Here is an 18,379-nt window from a genome sequence, read left to right as displayed (position 1 = left end):
GAGAAAATAAAAGAACTAAAACTTAACCAAGTTAAATCAAAAAAAGTACTAATGAAGTGCAATCAAGAATGGAGGCTCTTACTGCTAGGATAAATGATAAAGAAGAGAAAATTAGTGATATAGAAGACCAAATGACAGGGAATAACGAAGCTGAACAAAAGAGAGACAAACAACTACGGGACCATAAGGGGAGAATTCGAGAGATAAGTGATACCATAAGATGAAATATAAGAATAATTGGGATTCCAGGAGAAGAAGAAAGGGAGAGGGTAGAATTTATATTGGAGCAAATTATGAGAATTTCCCTAATATGGAAAGGGAACAAGCATCAACATCCAGGAGGCACAAAGAACCCCTCTCAAAACCAGGTCCACACCCTGTCATCTAATAGTAAAACTTACTAGTCTTAGTGACAAAGAGAAAATCCTGAAAGCAGCTTGGGACAAGAAGTCTGTAACATACAATGGCAGAAATATTAGATTGGCAGCAGACTTATCCACAGAGACCTGGCAGGCCAGAAAGAACTGGCATGATATATTCAGAGCACTAAACGGGAAAAATATGCAGCCAAGAATACTATATCCAGGCTATCACTAAAAATAGAAGGAAAGATAAGAAGCTTCCAGGAAAAACAAAAATTACAAGAACTTGCAAACACCAAACCAGTCCTACAGAAAATATTGAATGGGTCCTATAAGCAAAGAGAGAGACTAGAAGTAGTACAACAGAAAGGAACAGAGACAATATACACTAACAGTATACTGTATACTGTATACTATAACAATACACAGTAACAATCACCTTACAGGCAATACAATGGCACTAAATTCATATCTTACAATAGTTACCCTGAATGTAAATGGGCTAAATGCCCCAATCAAAAGACACAGGGTGTCAGAATGGATAAAACGACAAGACCCATCGATATGCTGTCTGTAAAAAACTCATTTTAGACCCAAAGACATCTCCAGATTTAAAGTGAGGGGTGGAAACCAATTTACCATGCTAATGGATATCAAAAGAATGCTGGGGTGGCAATCCATACATCAGATGAATTAGATTTTAAGGCTAAAGACTATAATAGGAGATGAGGAAGGACACTATATCATATTCAAAGGGTCTGTCCAACAAGAAGTACTAATAATTTTAAATATCTATGCCCCTAACATGGGAGCAGCCAACTATATAAACCAATTAATAACAAAATCAAAGAAACACATCGACAATAATACAATAATAGTAGGGGACTTTAACATGCCCCTCACTGAAATGAACAGATCATCCAAGCAAAAGACTAAGAAGGAAATAAAGGCCTTAAATAACACACTGGACCAGATGGACATCACAGATATATTCAGAGCACTCCATCCCGAAGCAAAAGAATACACACTTTTCTCTAGTGCAAATGAACATTCTCCAGAATAGATCACATCCCGGAGCACAAAACAGGTCTCAGCAAGTACCAAAAGACTGGTATTCCCTGCATATTTTCAGACCACAATGCTCTGAAGCTAGAACTCAATCACAAGAGGAAAGTTGGAAAGAACTCAAAGACAGGGAGGTTAAAGAGCATCCTACTAAAGAATGAATGGGCCAACCAGGAAATTAAAGAAGAATTGAAAAAATTCATGGAAACAAATGAAAATGAAAATTCAACTGTTCAAAATCTTTGGGACCCAGCAAAAGTGGTCCTGAGAGGAAAGTACATAGCAATACAAGCCTTTCTCAAGAAATAAGAAAGGTCCCAAGCATACAATCTAACCCTACACCTAAAGGAACTGGAGAAAGAACAGCAAAGAAAGCCTAAACTAAGCAGGAGAAAAGAAATAATAAAGAGTAGAGCAGAAATCAATGAAATAGAAACCAAAAGAACAGCAGGAGAAATCAACAAAACTAGGAGCTGGTTCTTTGAAAGAATTAATAAGATTGATAAAACCCTGGCCAGACTTAGCAAAAAGAAAAGAGAAATGACCCAAATAAAATCATTAATGAAAGAGGAGAGATCACAACTCTAGCAAATTTGACAATCTGGAAGAAATGGATACATTCCCAGAGACATATAAACTACCAAAACTGAACCAGGAGGATATAGAAAACCTGAAGAGACTCATAACAAGTAAGGAGATCAAAGCAGTCATCAAAAATCTGCCAAGAAACAGGAGCCCAGGACCAGACGGCTTCCCAGGGGAATTCTACCAAACATTTAAATTAGAATTAATACTTATTCTCCTGAAACTGTTCCAAAAAACAGAAAAAGAAGGAAAACTTCCAAACTCATTTTATGAGACCAGCTATTACCTTGATCCCAAAACCAGACAAAGACCCCATCAAAAAAGAGAATTACAGACAAATTACCTTGATGAACACAGATGCGAAAATTCTCACCAAAATGCTAGCCAATAGGATCCAATAGTACATTAAAAGGATAATTCACCATGACCAAGTGGGATTTATTCCTGGGCTGCAAGGCTGGTTCAACATCTGCAAATCAAGCAATGTGATATAATATATTAATAAAAGAAAGAACAAGAACCATATGATACTCTCAAACGATGCTGAAAGCTTTTGACAAAGCATAGCATCCTTTCTGATCAAAACTCTTCAAAGTATAGGGATGGAGGGTATATTCCTCAATATCATTCAAAGCCATCTATGAAAAACCCAGCGCAGATATCATTCTCAATGGGGAAAAACTGAGAGCTTTTCCACTCGATCACGAACATGGCAAGAATGTCCACTATCACCACTGCTATTCAACATAGTACTAGAAGTCCTTGCCTCAACGATCAGACAACAAAAAGAAATTAAAGGCATCTGAATCAGCAAAGAAGAAGTCAAATTATCACTCTTTGTAAATGATATGACATTTTACATGGAAAACCCAAGACTACACTCCCAAATGCTAGAACTTGTACAGGAATTCAGTAAAGTGTCAAGATATAGAATCAACGCACAGAAATCAGTTGCATTTCTATAGACCAACACCAAGACAGAAGAAAGAGAAATTAAGGAGTCGATCCCACTTACAATTGCACCCAAAACCATAAGATACTGAGCAATATACCTAACCAAAGGGGGGAAGAATCTGTACTCAGAAAACTATAAAGTACTCATGAAAGAAAGTGAGGAAGAGTCAAAGAATGCTCATGGATTGGAAGAACAAATATTATGAAAATAGCTATGCTACCTAAAGCAATCTACACATTTAACGCAATCTCTATCAAAATCTTTTTTTTTTCAAAAAAATGGAATAAATAATACTAAAATTTATATGGAATCAGAAAAGACCCCAAATAGCCAGAGGAGAAAGAAAGCCAAATTTGATGGCATCACATTTCCAGACTTTAAGCTCTATTACAAAGCTGTAATCATCAAGACAGTATGGTATTGGCACAAAAACAGACACATAGATCAATGGAACAGAATAGAGAGCCCAGAAACAGACCCTCAACTCTATGGTCAACTGATCTTCAAGAAAACAGGAATGAATGTCTAATAGAAAAAAGAAAGTCTCTTCAACAAATGGTGTTGGGAAAACTTGATGGGCACATACAGAGAATAAAAACTGGATCATTTCCTTAAACCACATACAAAAATAGACTCAAAATGATTGAAAGACCTCAATGTGAGACAGAAATCAATCAAAATCCTTGAGGACAATGCAGGCAGCAACTCTTCGACCTTAGCTGCAGTAACTTCTTCCTAGAAACATCACTGAAGGCAAGGGACGCAAGGGCAAAAATGAACTTACTGGGACTTCATCAAGATCAAAAGCTTTTGCACAGCAAAGGAAACAGTCAACAAAACCAAAAGACAACTGACAGAATGGGAGAAGGTATTCGCAAATGAAATATCAGATAAAGGGCTAGTATACAAAATCTATAAAGAACTTATCAAACTCAACACCCAAAGAACAAAGAATCCAATCAAGAAATGGGCAGAAGACTTGAACAAACATTTCTGCCAAGAAGACACCCAAATGGTCAACAGACACATGAAAAGGTGTTCCACATCACTTGGCATCAGGGAAATACAAATCAAAGCCACAATGAGATGCCACCTCACACCAGCCAGAAAAATTAACAAATTAACAAACAGGCTAAAATTAACAAATCAGGAAATGACAGATTTTAGAGAGGATGTGGAGAAATGGAAACCCTCCTACACTCTTGGTGGGAATGCAAGCTGGTGCAGCCACTCTGAAAAACAGCATGGAGTTTCCTCAAAAAGTTGAAAATAGAGCTAGCTACCCTATGACCCAGCAATCACACTACTGGGTATTTACCCTAAAGATACAAATGTAGTGATCTGAAGGGGTATGTGCACCCAAATGTTTATAGCAGCAAAGTCCATAATAGCCAAACTATGGAAAGAACCTAGATGTCCATCAACAGATGAACGGATAAAGAAGATGTGGTATATATATACAATGGAATACTATGCAGCCATCAGAAGAAATGAAATCTTGCCATTTGCAATGACGTGGATGGAACTAGAGGATATTATGCTGAGCAAAATAAGTCAATCAGAGAAAGAAAATTATCATATGATCTCCCTGATATGAGGAATTTGAGAGCAGAATGGGGTTTGGCGGGTAGGGAAGGAATAAATGAAACAAGATGGGATTGGGAGGGAGACAAACCGTAAGAGACTCTTCATCTCACAAAATAAAGTAAGGGTTGCTCAGGGGAGGGGTTGTGTGGATAGGGTTGTTCGGTTACAGACATTGGGGAGGGTATGTGCTATGGTGAGTGCTGTGAAGTGTGTAAGCCTGACGATTCACAGACCTGTACCCCTGGGGCAAAGAATCTATTTTATGTTAATAAAAATAATTAATACATAATTCTAAAAAAGAACTGTACGTATCAATGGGAAGACTCGAATCAATATAAGTGTTTTGGGAATGACTAAATTTATTCACTTATTTAAAAATCCATTAAGTTTAACATATACATCGACTGTTCGACATCCTAATTTTAGAAACATTAAAATATGAAAACTTTTGCATTTGAAATGGCAGGAATACAATAATACTTGCATAAGTAAGAAAAATGATTAGAAAGCTGCAAAAGAAACAACATTTACTAGTACAGGGAAGAATGCAGTTAGGAGAGAGGCATTTATTTTTCACTTTCTACCTTTGAAAACTCAGTAATTTTCAAAATAACATAATGCATTACTCATGAAATTAGAGGTTTGTTTTTTTTTTTTTTTAAAGATTTTATTTATTTATTTGACAGAGAGAGATCACAAGTAGGCAGAGAGGCAGGCAGAGAGAGAGGAAGGGAAGCAGGCCCCCTGCTGAGCAGAGAGCCCATGGGACTTGATCCCAGGACCCTGACATCATGACCTGAGCCGAAGGCAGAGGCCCAACCCACTGAGCCACCCAGGCGCCCCAAAATTAGACGTTTGTAAGAGAAAAAAAGAATCACTGGGGACATTTGTGTTAATTGCTATCACTGAAGTTATTCCGTCCTTTGTCTTGTTGGATTTTTCACTTTTGAGTTCCTACTTTCCTAAGCTGTTCTATCCAACTTCCTTCACTGGGTCCCCTTCTACTGTCCAATTTCACATGTTCCCCCACATTTCAGTTTTTAGCAGTCTTCTTCCTGCAGATACCTCCCTTGGAGACATTATCTATATTAATGATGTCAGCTCATAACTATATATTCCTTAGGCCTCACCTCTCACAACATGAATAGTAGATAAATAAAACTAGAAATGGTCTATTACCAGTTTTCTGATGGATTTCTAAGTTGATATCCCATAATCAACACACAATGAACATATTCAAACACAACCCATTTTATTCATTCTCATTCTTACTTTGATGATTGCTTTTCATCTTGATTAATGAATCATAAACTTTCATGTTAGAAACTTCAGAATCACCTCTGACTCCTCTCCTTTTTAATAAAGTCCCAATCTAGGTACTCATCAGTCAACAATGCTGAATTTATATCTATATTGTTTCTCACAGTCTTCCCCTTTAAAAGTCCTATAACTTGCACACATCTCTCATTTAAATTATAATAGCTTTCTGAGTTCTGTCTTTCTAATCTTTCCATGTCAATTCATATTAAATCATTTTACTAAAACATAGTACGTCTACTCAGTTGATACTCCTAACTTAAAAATTTAAAAACGCTTCCCACACTATAACACTCAAACTCTCCAGTTTTTAATATTTCCACGAATATTTAATAAATAATTATTATGTGCCTATATAGATGACAAATAGGAGAAAGACTTCAAAAAAACATTGGGATTGGCAGGAAAAGCTGAGGAGAAGAGCAGCCCTTGATGAGACCACAAAATTGCATATTCTTAGCTACTACTACATTCCACCCAACCCTCAGTGCCCATGACCATTCATCTATCCTTAGTCCTCTATCCTTAGTCCTCTCTGCCATAAGTCAACTCATTTGGCTCATATATGGCCTCTTGTATTCACCTGTCCTTCTTTAAGGGACATGGAAGAATAAAACATAGCTTTACAGGTAATGAAAACAGCTAAAAATAAACTCTTTACGAGACCTAACAATTTGTAAAGGCTGCTTTCATATTCACTGCATTTAACATAATCATTGACTATTTATTTACTTGACATTTAGAGTCTAACATAGCATAGTTCACTGATCACAGACAAAAGATAGTCAACCTAATGAATAGGTAAGCATAAATCTTATTTTCATCAAGTCAACCTAACGAAAAGCTAAAAAATAAAATACCTAATTTATGTAGTTTTTAGGAAACAAAGTATTTGACATAACTAATTTTCTAAGTAACCCATATTTACCATTTCAAATGTCAAACTTTAAATACATTTAATCACTCTTAAAGAGAAGCATTCTAAAATACAGGCATACCTCATTTTATTGCAGTTTGCCTTATTGTTCTTTGCAGATGTTGTGTTTCTTTACAAATTAAAGGTTTGGGGCAACCATTCATCAAGCAAGTCTATCAGTGTTATTTTTCCAACAGCATTTGATCCCTTCAAGTCTCTGTGTCATACTTCGGTAATTCTCACAATATTTCAATTACTCTCATTATGATTGTATTTGTTATGGTGATCTGTGATCAGTGATCTTTGATATTACTACTGTACTGTTGTGGGGTGCCATAAACTGTGCCCGTACAACATGGAAACCTTAATCAACAGATATGTATTCTGATTGCTTTACCAGCTGCTCCCCTATCTCTCTCTCTCTCCTCCAATCTCTTTATTCCCTAGGATTCAACAATACTGACATTGGGCCAGATAATAATACTGACAATTGGGCCCTACAATGGCTTCTAGGTGTTCAAGTAAACGGAAGAGTCACATGTATGTCGTTTCAATCAAAAGCTAGAAATGATTAAGCTTAGTAAGGAGGGCATGTCAAAACCCAAAGGCTTAGCCAAAGCTAAGCCTTTTGCACCAAACAGCCAAATTGTGAATGCAAAGGAAAAGCCCTGAGGAATGAAAATGTTACTCCAGTGAACACACAAATGATAAGTGGACAGCCTTATTGCCAATATAACAAAACTTATAGTGAACTGAACAGATAAAACCAACTACCTCATTCTCCTAAGCCAAAAACAGAGGACGACCTTAATATTTCAATTCTACGAGGCTGAGAAAGGTAAGGAAGCTGCAGAAGAAAAGTCTGAAGCTAGCAGAGGCTGATTTGTGAGGTTTAAGGAAAGTCTTCCCCATTAACATAAAAGTGCAAGGTGAAGCAGCAAGTTCTGATACAGAGGCTGCAAGTTCTCCAAAAGATCTAGTATGTAACGAAGGTAACCACACTAAATAGTAGACAAAATAGCCCTCCACGGAAAGCAGTAGCTATGTAGTATTTTCACAGCTAGAGAGGAGAAGTCAGTGCCTGGCTTCAAAGATTCAAAGAATAGGCTACCTTTCTAGTTGGGGGCTAATGCATCTGGTGACTTTAAGCTGAATTCAAGGCTCACTGACCATTCAGAGAATCCTACGGCCCTTAAGAATTATGCCGAAACCACTCTGCCTGTGCTCAAAAAATGAAACAAAAAAGCCTGTATGATAGCACATCTGCTTACAGTATGGTTTACTGATTTTAAGCCCATAGTGGAGACTTATTGCTCAGGAAAAAAGATTCCTTTCAAACTATTACTCCTCATCAACAATGCACCTGGTCACCAAGAGTTATAATAGAAATGTACAATGAAATTAATCTTGTTTTCATGCCTGCTAATGCAACACCCATTCTGCAGCCCAAGGATCAAGGAGTGATTTTAATTTTCAAGTCTTTATTTTTTTAAGATTTTATTTATTTATTTAGAAGAGCTCACAAGTAGGCAAAGAGGCAGGCAGAGAGAGAGAGAAGAGGAAGCAGGCTCCCTGCTGAGCAGAGAGCCTGATGTGGGACTTGATCCCAGGATCCCGATATCATGACCTGAGCCGAAGGCAGAGGCTTAACCCACTGAGCCACCCAGGTGTCCTAATTTTCAAGTCTTTAAAAAAGACTTCCAAGTCTTTGATTTTCAAGCATTTAAGAAATATATTTAGTAAAGCTATAGCTACTATAGACAATGATTCCTTCGATGGATCTGTGTAAAGTAAATTGAAAACCTTCTGGAAAGGATGCACTGTCCTAAATGCCATTAAGAACATTCATGATTTATGGGGAAGAGGTAAAAATATCAACATTAACAGGAGCTTGGAAACAGTTGACTCCAACTCTCATGTATGACTTTGAGAGGTTCGAGATTTCAATGGAGGAAGTAACAGCAGATGTGGTGGAAACAGCATAAAACTAGAATTAGAAGGGGAACCTGAAGATGTGACTGGATTGCTACAATCTCATGATTAAACTTTAACAGAGGACGAACTGTTTCTTATGGATGAGAAAAGAAAATGGTTTCTTGAGATAGAAACTACTCCTGCTGAAGATGCCTTTAAGATTGCTAAAACAACAGCAAAGGATTTCGAATATTACATAAATTTAGTAAATTTATTTGCTAAAATTGCACTATAGGGTTTGAGAGGATTGTTTCCAATTTTGAAAGATGTTCTACTGGGGGTAAATGGTATCAAACAACATCTCACGCTACAGAGAAATTATTCATAAAAGGTAGAGCCAATTGGTGCGGTAAACTTCATTACTGCCTTTTCATAAGAAAATGCCACAGCTATCTCAAATTTCAGCAACCACCACCCTGATCACTCAGCAGCCACTCAAACTTGAGGCAAGATCCTCCACCAGCAAAAAGATTACAACTCACTGAAAGTTCAGACAACAGTTAGCATTTTTTAGCAATACAGTATTTTTAAATTAAGGTATGTACGCTTTTAGATATGTTATTGCATGCTTCATAGACTACAGTATAAACATAACTTTTATATGTACCAGGAAATTAAAAAAAAAAACTCATTTGAATCACTGCAATATTCACTTTACCTTGGTGGTCTGGAACTGAACCCATACTACCGAACCCATACTATCTCCAAAGTATGCCTGTATACCATACACATTCCTGCCTTCCTAAGTAGAAAAGCAAAGAAAATTTTTAACTTTACGTGATAATTTCAGCACATCTAAAATTATTCCCTATAATAGAACAATTATGTGTCTCTAGTTATTTCAGATTCTTCTTTAAATTGAGGTCATTTCTTTTCTATCCAAACACTTTTACAAATTTCTATATTCAGGTATTTCACCTTAGCTTTTTTGTTCTAAAAAACTAGGAAACTATGTTAGGAGTCAATAAAGTTGGTGAAGGTCTAAGGAGAAAAGGGGTTGCTTTATTTTTATTTTATTGTTTTTAAAGTTTTTATTCATTTGAGAGAGAGAAACAGTAATAGTGAGAGAAGGCACAAGCAGGGAGGTCAGGGAGACATAGGCTCCCCACAAATCAGGGAGCCTGAAATGGGGTTCGAACCCAGAATCCTGAGAACAGGATCTGAACTATAGGCAGATGCTTAACTGACTGAGCCACCTAGGCATCCCAGGAGTTGGTTTAGTACAAATGAGAGCTTTGTGGTTAAGTATTTTCAGTGCTCTGAATCATTATGTTATTTTACCTCTGTATTAGGAATTGTACTGAAATGGCTGCTTGTGCTATAAGTTTACTTCCTATAAAAAGTGGGGAGGTCAGTTAAACATAGAGTCCTCCTAGGTAGCTAAAAGAATGATTACAAAATGGGATTCAAATTTTATAAGATGAGAGTAAATCATACATAATTGTTGTTCACAAGGAAATTAACATGCTGAAACTGATGCTTTCATAGTTGACTTCAAAGAAATCCAAGGAAATTAATTTTAAAACGTCAAATCTATATGTCTAACTAGTAATGGCAGGAAATAAGAAAACATTTTATCTGTCTTCTTTCTTTCAATTTATGTCCAAAGGAATTCTCAGAATACAAAGTATTTTTTACTCTGATATAAAAAGCCTAGACAGTTCTTTAAATTTTAGGATGTCCTTAATGAATCTAGTCCCTCATGGCAAGATATGTTGCTTTCCACAGCTATTCATTCATGTTCTCCAAAGAAGTAACTTAGCTAAACTACGTATCAAAATCGGTGATGCCTCTACCGCTTTTTTACAGACATGGTACATGACTTTTTAAAAGAAACATGATCTGAAGAACTGAAGTCACCTGTAATAACAGGCAAGGCACAAATACAAAGCAAACATAATTAAAAACTTTCCAAAACTCGAACAAGGGTTTCTGAATCTTATATTATCTAATTTGGTAGGTGTTAAGTATGTAGCCTTAGAAAGTTTGCTTGAATAATCTACCAAGAGGAATATGTGTATATTATAAAAACAAACAAAAAAACCCAAAAGACTAAAGTAAAGCTTTGAATGTTTTTTTCCTAAAGAAATGTCTTTATGTATGTTACGCATGTAAAAAACCGTATTGTGATTTTGTGCATAAATTATGCATATTAATAACAACAGATATGTTAGTGCTTACAATGGGCCCACTATATTCTAAATGCTTTACTTGTAAATAGTTCAGTCTTTTAAAAGCCCTTTAAGTTAGGTACTATAAAAGTCAAACCCAATTTCACAGATGAGGGAATTCAGGTGCACAGAGGTTAAAGCTGTCCAAGATCCCACAACTAGAAAGTAGAGGCACTGTTTAATAGATAAAAGAACTGCTAATATAATTTAAGGATATCTTAGTATAGTCTCGATGTGGTGTGAATTCTGAAATACAAAATATTGAATCCAGTGTAAAAATGGAGTAACAAACATTTTTAATTCAATAATTTAAACACCACATGAAACAACTAGAAATAGAAGGGAAGTTCCTCAACCTAATAAAAGACATCCATGAAAAACTCACAGCTATCATCATACATAAGAGTGAGAGACTGCATACTATCCCCTTAGGTTGAGAACAAAACTTTCACTGCTTGTATTCCATATTGTACCAGAGTTTCTAGCTATGGCAATTAGGCAAGAAAAAGAAAGAAAAGATAGCCAAATTTTAAAGGAAAAAGTAAATTGATCTTTATTTACAGAGGACATCATCTTACATAGAGAGAATCCTAAGAAACTACTAGAAGAGTTCAGTAAGGTAGCAGGATAAAAGACCAATATATAAGTCAACTGAATGTCAATACACTAACAATAAACATGAAAAAAATACTTGGAGATAAACTTTTTTAAGAGTGTAAGACTTAAAATTTGATAACACTGTTGTAAGATATTAAAGAAAACCCAAATAAGTTGAAAGATATGCTACATTTCTGAATCAAAAGGCTGAACATTATTAAGATGATAATATTCCTGAAATTGATTTATAGATTCAACACTATCTGTATAAAATTCCAGCTGTTAATTTTATAGAACTGACATACTGATTAGGATTTCACATGGAAATGCAGGAATAACCAATCTTGCTAAAGAACAACAAAGTTAGAGAATGCATACTTCACATAATCAAAATAATGTGGTACTGTCATAAGAATAGACAGACATGCAGTTTTAATAGAACAGAACTATAAGTCAGGAAATAAACCCTTACATTTGTGGTCATTTGGTTTTTGGCAAAGAAACTAAGACCATTCATGGGAATAGAATTATCTTTTTGATAAATCGGGTTCAACTGGGGATCCACATGAAAAATAATGAAACTGGACTCCTTCCTTACACTATATACAAACATTAACTCAAGACTGATCATAGACTTCAATGTGAGAGCTAAAACTATAAGAATCTTTTTTTTTTTTAATTTGACAGATCACAGGTAGAAAGAGAGTCAGGCAGAGAGAGAGGGAGGAGGAAGCAGGCTCCCCACTGAGCAGAGAGCCCGAAGTGGGGCTCAATCCCAGAACCCTGGGATCATGACTTGAGCCGAGAGCAGAGGCTTTAACCCATTGAGCCACCCAGGCACCCCAAAACTGTAAGACTCTTAACAGAAAACATAGGAATAAAATTTTTGTGATCTTGCCTTAGGAAAAGATTTCTTTAAATATGATACCAAAAGCACAAGCAAGAAAAGAAAAAAAACTTAATAAATTTGGACTTCACCAAACTTAGGAACTTTCATGCTATAAAGGTTACCATCAAGAAAATGAAAAGACAACCTATGGAATGGGAAAAACATAAATCATGTAACTGATAAGGGACAACTCAAATGTGCATCAACTGGTGAATGGATAAACAAAATGTGGTATATTTAAAATATTGGGATATTATTTGTCAATGAAAAGGAACAAAGTTAGGATATATCCTGTAACATGGACGAACTTGCAAACATTACGCTAAATGAAAGAAGCCAGTCACAAAAGACACTATCTTGTATGATTCCATTTGTATGAAATGTTCAGGAAAGGCAAATCTATAGAAAAAGTAAGTCTGTGATTTCTTAAAGTTTGGGAGATGGATAGGCAATGACCACTAATGGGTACATGGATTTTTGGGTGTTATTTAAGACATTCTAAAACTGATTATTTTGTCATACAACTCTGTGAATATATTAAAAATCACTGAACTGTACACTTCATTTTTTTTAAAAGATTTTTTTATTTGACAGAGAGAGACAGAGATTACAAGTAGGTAGAGAGGCAGACAGAGAGAGAGGGAAGCAGGTTCCCTGCTGAGCATAGAGCCCGATGCAGGACTCTATCCCAGGATCCTGAGATCATGACCTGAGCTGAAGGCAGAGGCCTAACCCACTGAGCCACCCAGGCGCCTGGAATTGTACACTTCAAATAGTTGAAATACATGATATAGATTACATCTCAATAAAACTGTTAAAATAACTTGAATATCATCTTTTTACCTTGTATAAATTACTTGTGAATAAAATATACCTTAGATGATCATGATCTCAGAGACCTACATCGGGCTCTCTGCTCAGTAGAGAGTCTGTTTCACCCTCTCTCTCTGCCTGCCTCTCTGCCTACTTGTGATCTCTCTCTCTCTTTCAAATAAATAAACAAACATACAAATAAGTAAAATCTTCAAAAAAACTAACTTAAATATTTGATAGAATGTGATTATGCTACCCATTTTTTAGTAAGTCCATGAGAACATTACCACAGAGATTCACACATTCTCTGTGAACATTTATTGAGTACTGATTATGAGCTTGGTACTGTGATAAGTGCTGAGTATTTGATGGTGACCTTTTTTGAGGGCTACAGTGGAATAGTGGTAATGTCTACTCTAACAGAAAACAAGGTGCTTTATGGTGTTTCGTTGTGAAGATTTCACAGGGTTCAGTCAATACTTTTTTCCCATGTGGTAGAGCAGATCCAAAACTCTAAATTTTTTAGTATTTTTACATTTCACTAAAGATGCAGCATGCTTTAAACACGAATTTTAATTCAGACTGTATGGCTTTACTTTTTCTCTGGGTCTTAATTTCCGTATCCACAAAATGGGGATAATTGAATCTACCTTATTAGGTTCTTATGAGAATTAAATGAGATAATCCATTTAAAGTACACAGATTATTGCCTATGCACTTGAGTAAAGACTCAATAAACATAATGATGATAATGATGATGTTGGTGGCAGTGACACAGTGGTAATTTACATATAGGTGTTCCTTTATGTACAGAGGTGAATCCTGTCTCCCTTCAGGTCTGTGTTCTGGTTCAGCTCTCTATTCATTTACGAAAGCAATATTTTCATCCTTTGTTCATCTGACTTTCAAAAATATATGGATATATCCTGAACTTGCAACTATGCCCAACTGGTTTAAATCCAGCCTCTATGCTATGTCTAGCAACAAAAACTGATTTGTAGGAAATTACCTGGAGGTCATATGATTTTTTCCATTCTTCTATGTACTGTAAATACTATGGTTGCATAAAACACAATTCCCAAAAGGCCACAAACTTGGACTATATATCTTAGCCATTTTCAGAAACTCCATTTTTTAACTGGAAAAGAATAAAGTGTCATAAAAAATCTATTTATGCAACTGTTACTGAAATTCTGTAGAAGCTATAATAACTATGTACCTTTTCATCATAACCTCCAAAGATCCTTTCACATTCTAGAAAATTTTTCAGTCTCTCTTTGAGTAACTACTTGAAAAAAATTGAGAGAAATGATATTTGTGGAAAATTATTTATAAGCTATGTCTTGTCCAATGCTTTTAGGTACTATTCTTAAACTTTCACCACTATAGACAGCTGTAAACTCAAACTATATTACTCTACCTATTATATATAAAAAAGTAACAAGGAACAATTTTTCTATTATAATGCATGCAAAGGATTGAACTTCTATTCTATAAGTTTATCCTATTCAGTAGTAAAAATTCACTGTTTCCCAGCCCATTCCTGACAGGGAACCCCTGCAGCCAATATGCACCTATGTGCTAAAGAAGCTCAACAGAGGCAACAGTTATTAATGGAGACCTATAAAAATAAGGATGACTGGATATAAAAGGAGAATCAGCAGTTTAAAAGAGAAGACCAAGGCCCCAAAGGTGCAAATGGTGCCCAATGAAGACAAATTATGCAAGAAACAGGAGAAGTGATTGAAATTTTCTAATTTTGTTTTCGGTTATATTTGAAAGGTGTTATGCCAATAAAACAAGAATGTACTATCATGGAAACAGAGCAATCAACAGTTAAACAGCAAAAAATTGTTATACTAATCTACATATTTCCCTGGTATATGTAAGTTAGAATTTCTTCACATACTCAGGTGTTACTACTAAAACTCAGTTAATCGGATAAGCAATAGACTAAATCCATTGTTATTTTTTATTTAAAATTCTCAAATGTTTAGTTTTCAGAGGTTTGTTGTTGGCAGAAAGCAATGATAAGATTCAGAGGTCTAGTAGGGCATTTCAAAGTCAAATAAGGAATTCTTTGTTGAGGGAAGGAAGTCTAATACACTAAAGGAATCTGGCAGACATCACTGGCTCCTAATCAATGAATACCACCAGTACAGTACTTGCTTTCTCAGTCAGGGTGAAAACCTAAAAAGGACCCTAACATTTCCTATTCCATGGCAGGGAGTAGAAGAAGAGAATACTAGCCGTGTTTTTTTTTAATGGAGCTAATATTTATGTGTAGAAAATGAAATGATAAAAATCTCTGAAACAGAATATAGGAAGATCATTTTACAGTCTTGCAGTAGTGATTTCCTTTCTTACCATAACATAAAGACCAGAAATTATAAACGACTAACACACTTGACTAAACAAAAATGTAAAATTTAAATGCAGCAAAATATATAAAACAAAGCAAAAGACATGATGAATTGGGAAAAAATATTTATACTTACAAAAGAGACTAGTAAACATTTTTAATATTAAAAAATTCTTCTGTAAAATCAGTGAAAAGGAAACTCTCCAAAAGAAAGATAAACAAGAGAAATGAATAGGAAATTCACTAAAGAAGGAAATTGAGAACTATAGAGATATATTAACTCTTACTATGTGCCAGTTTAACAAGTACCTAGTAGCTACTTTACATAAATTTCCTCATTAGGAGAGGATATAGAATTCTCAACAATTCTCTAAAGTAGTTTCCAGATTCACATCAATTTTATAGTAAGGTCAATTAGCTTGCCAATGTTACACAGCATGTTAGTAGTAGAGTCTGGGATTCAAGCTCTAATACCAGCCCAGAGTCATATCATTGCTCTCTACCACTAACAGACAATGCATTGCCACAGAGGTATTAATTTTAAGGAATTAATAATAAAGTACATAGATATCTGTATAAGATAATAGGGGCACTCTCTATTTATAAATAAGAAGAAAAGGAAATCTACTTACTAAAATATAATGTATTCATAACATGTAGTATCATATAGGAATTAAAAAGAGTAAGGTAAACATACATGTAGCAATACAGTAAGATATTTAATTTAGCAATATGTCAGTGGATTTTTTAAAAAGCAACTTGCACAAAAGAGTATGATCTCACTTGTATAATTTTAAAAATTAAATATATATTTAATTGTAAATATTTATGTGTGTATACATTATATGTATAAACTTAGAGATATCTCTAAGGAATATAATTCTAGATAGGAGTTCTTACTTTCTGCTGCTTTTTATTTGTAAAGTTAGATTTTTAAAAATAGCATATGGAGGGTGCCTGGGTGGCTCAGTGGGTTAAGCTGCTGCCTTCGGCTCAGGTCATGATCTCAGGGTCCTGGGATCGAGTCCCACATCGGGCTCTCTGCTCAGCAGGGAGCCTGCTTCCCCCCTCTCTCTCCCTGCTGCTCTGTCTACTTGTGATCTCTCTCTGTCAAATAAATAAAAATAAAAATCTTAAAACAAAATTTAAAAAAATAGCATATGGACATTTTATTATTTATAATGGGGCAACAAAAACACCTCTATCCTGGAAAAAAATAAGGGAAAACTACATTAAGTAAATCACTTCCTAGAGAAGCTTATAGTTTTATATATTAGTAAAATGTCCAATGCTGTCACCTAGGTATTACTTTTATTTTATCTTGGAAACTCCTAATATGTTATTCCTAATGATAGCAGGTAGTAATTTATTCTAACCTCCAAATCATTAACCAGTCATTTTACAGCTTGCTAAGGGGTTATCTAAAGTTCTCACTATTTAAACCAGCCACTTTCCTTATTGATTTTGTCTAAAAAAATATTAAGCTAAAATATTAAATATTAATCTAAAAGTACAGAATACTTTAAAAAAGTAGTTGAGCAATATTGTACCAAAAATTTTGAAATTTCAATCCTCTTTGATCTAGCTATTGTGTTTTTTTATTCAAAAGAAATTATGCCTAAAGATTTATTTCATCAATGACATAAGAGCACTAGTATAATAAAAAATTTAAACCAAAAATGGGGAGTTGTTTAAATAAGTCATGGTACAACTAAACAATACCATACAGCCATATAAAATAATAGTGCAGAAGAAAACTAAGTAATAAGGATAGATGTTTACTATGTACTCTTAATGAAAAAATTCAAGCAATAAAATGGCATATGCAATATGAACTCATTTAAAAAGTAAGAATCTCTAAAGAGAAAGATCTGAGAGGATAAGAACCAAAATGATTATCTCTGGACAGGGTAATTATATGAAATCTTTATGTTCGTCTTCTGTATCTTCTAAAAGAAATAAATATTACTTTGTAATAACAAAATTAGCTTAAAAGTAGAAAAAAATCAAAATCATGTGTTGTGATATGTTTAACATATGGTATGCAGTCATCTTTAGGTTATTCATAGAGAGAAAACTGAAATACAAAAGCAAAGTGATGGGCAATCATTTATTAATACAGTTTCACCAACCTGTCCTACTTTTCCTGGCAGCCCTTTCCATGCTGAAAATTGGCCGTTTACAACAGAATAAGGTGTATTTAAGCTATTCACATTCTTCTGCAACAGGGGAAGGCTGTGAAATGGTTCCATTTTAGGCTTCTCTAAACCTCTAACAAAACTGGTGATGTCAACAACATTTTCATTAGAGATTAGAAGCTGTTAACAGTAAATACTAAAAATAGCAATAGTACAAGTTGGAGAGTAGGTATTACAAATAAAAAAGTTTAAAAAAAATGTTTTACAAGATAATATTCCCAGCAGATGAAATACAATATACTTGCCATTATCTAAGAGTTAAACTTTATGTGCAAAAGGGAAGCACCAATTACCAGATCACTGAATGGATTTTTATAAAATGTAAGAAGCTGCAGGTCATATCACCTATTTCTCAAGCCCAACCTCACCTCAAGCATTAGAGTTGGAGAGGATTTATATAGTAAAATAAGCAAGTGTTTTAGGTAAGGTTTGAGAGTGAACAGCTGCAGACTCCACACAATAAAGAGGGCATGACTGACTGAGTTAAAAGTATCATTGGTGATTCTTACCTACATTATCTCATCTAATTAAGTTTTCAGACTAACAGACAGACCCAGACTTCAAATGACCAAAGAGATGCCGGAGTTT

General features: G+C 34.9%; 1 long non-coding RNA gene across 2 annotated transcripts in view; it reads right to left on the bottom strand.

Moving 5' to 3' along the window:
- The window catches only part of LOC131826993 (uncharacterized), a 213,239-nt gene that overhangs the window by 91,253 nt on the left and 103,607 nt on the right, over window positions 1–18,379 (bottom strand). Inside the window, exon 2 of one of the 2 annotated variants that reach the window (XR_009351843.1) lies at window positions 2,356–2,481. The exons of the other annotated variant lie outside the window; for it this stretch is intronic. This is a non-coding gene — a long non-coding RNA (uncharacterized LOC131826993). The remainder of the gene's footprint in view (window positions 1–2,355; window positions 2,482–18,379) is intronic. 2 annotated transcript variants of the gene reach the window in all.

The sequence above is a fragment of the Mustela lutreola genome, chromosome 3 (genome assembly GCF_030435805.1).
Source record: "Mustela lutreola isolate mMusLut2 chromosome 3, mMusLut2.pri, whole genome shotgun sequence".
Taxonomy (NCBI): Eukaryota; Metazoa; Chordata; class Mammalia; order Carnivora; family Mustelidae; genus Mustela; species Mustela lutreola.
This window is presented reverse-complemented; position numbering and strand designations above follow the sequence as displayed.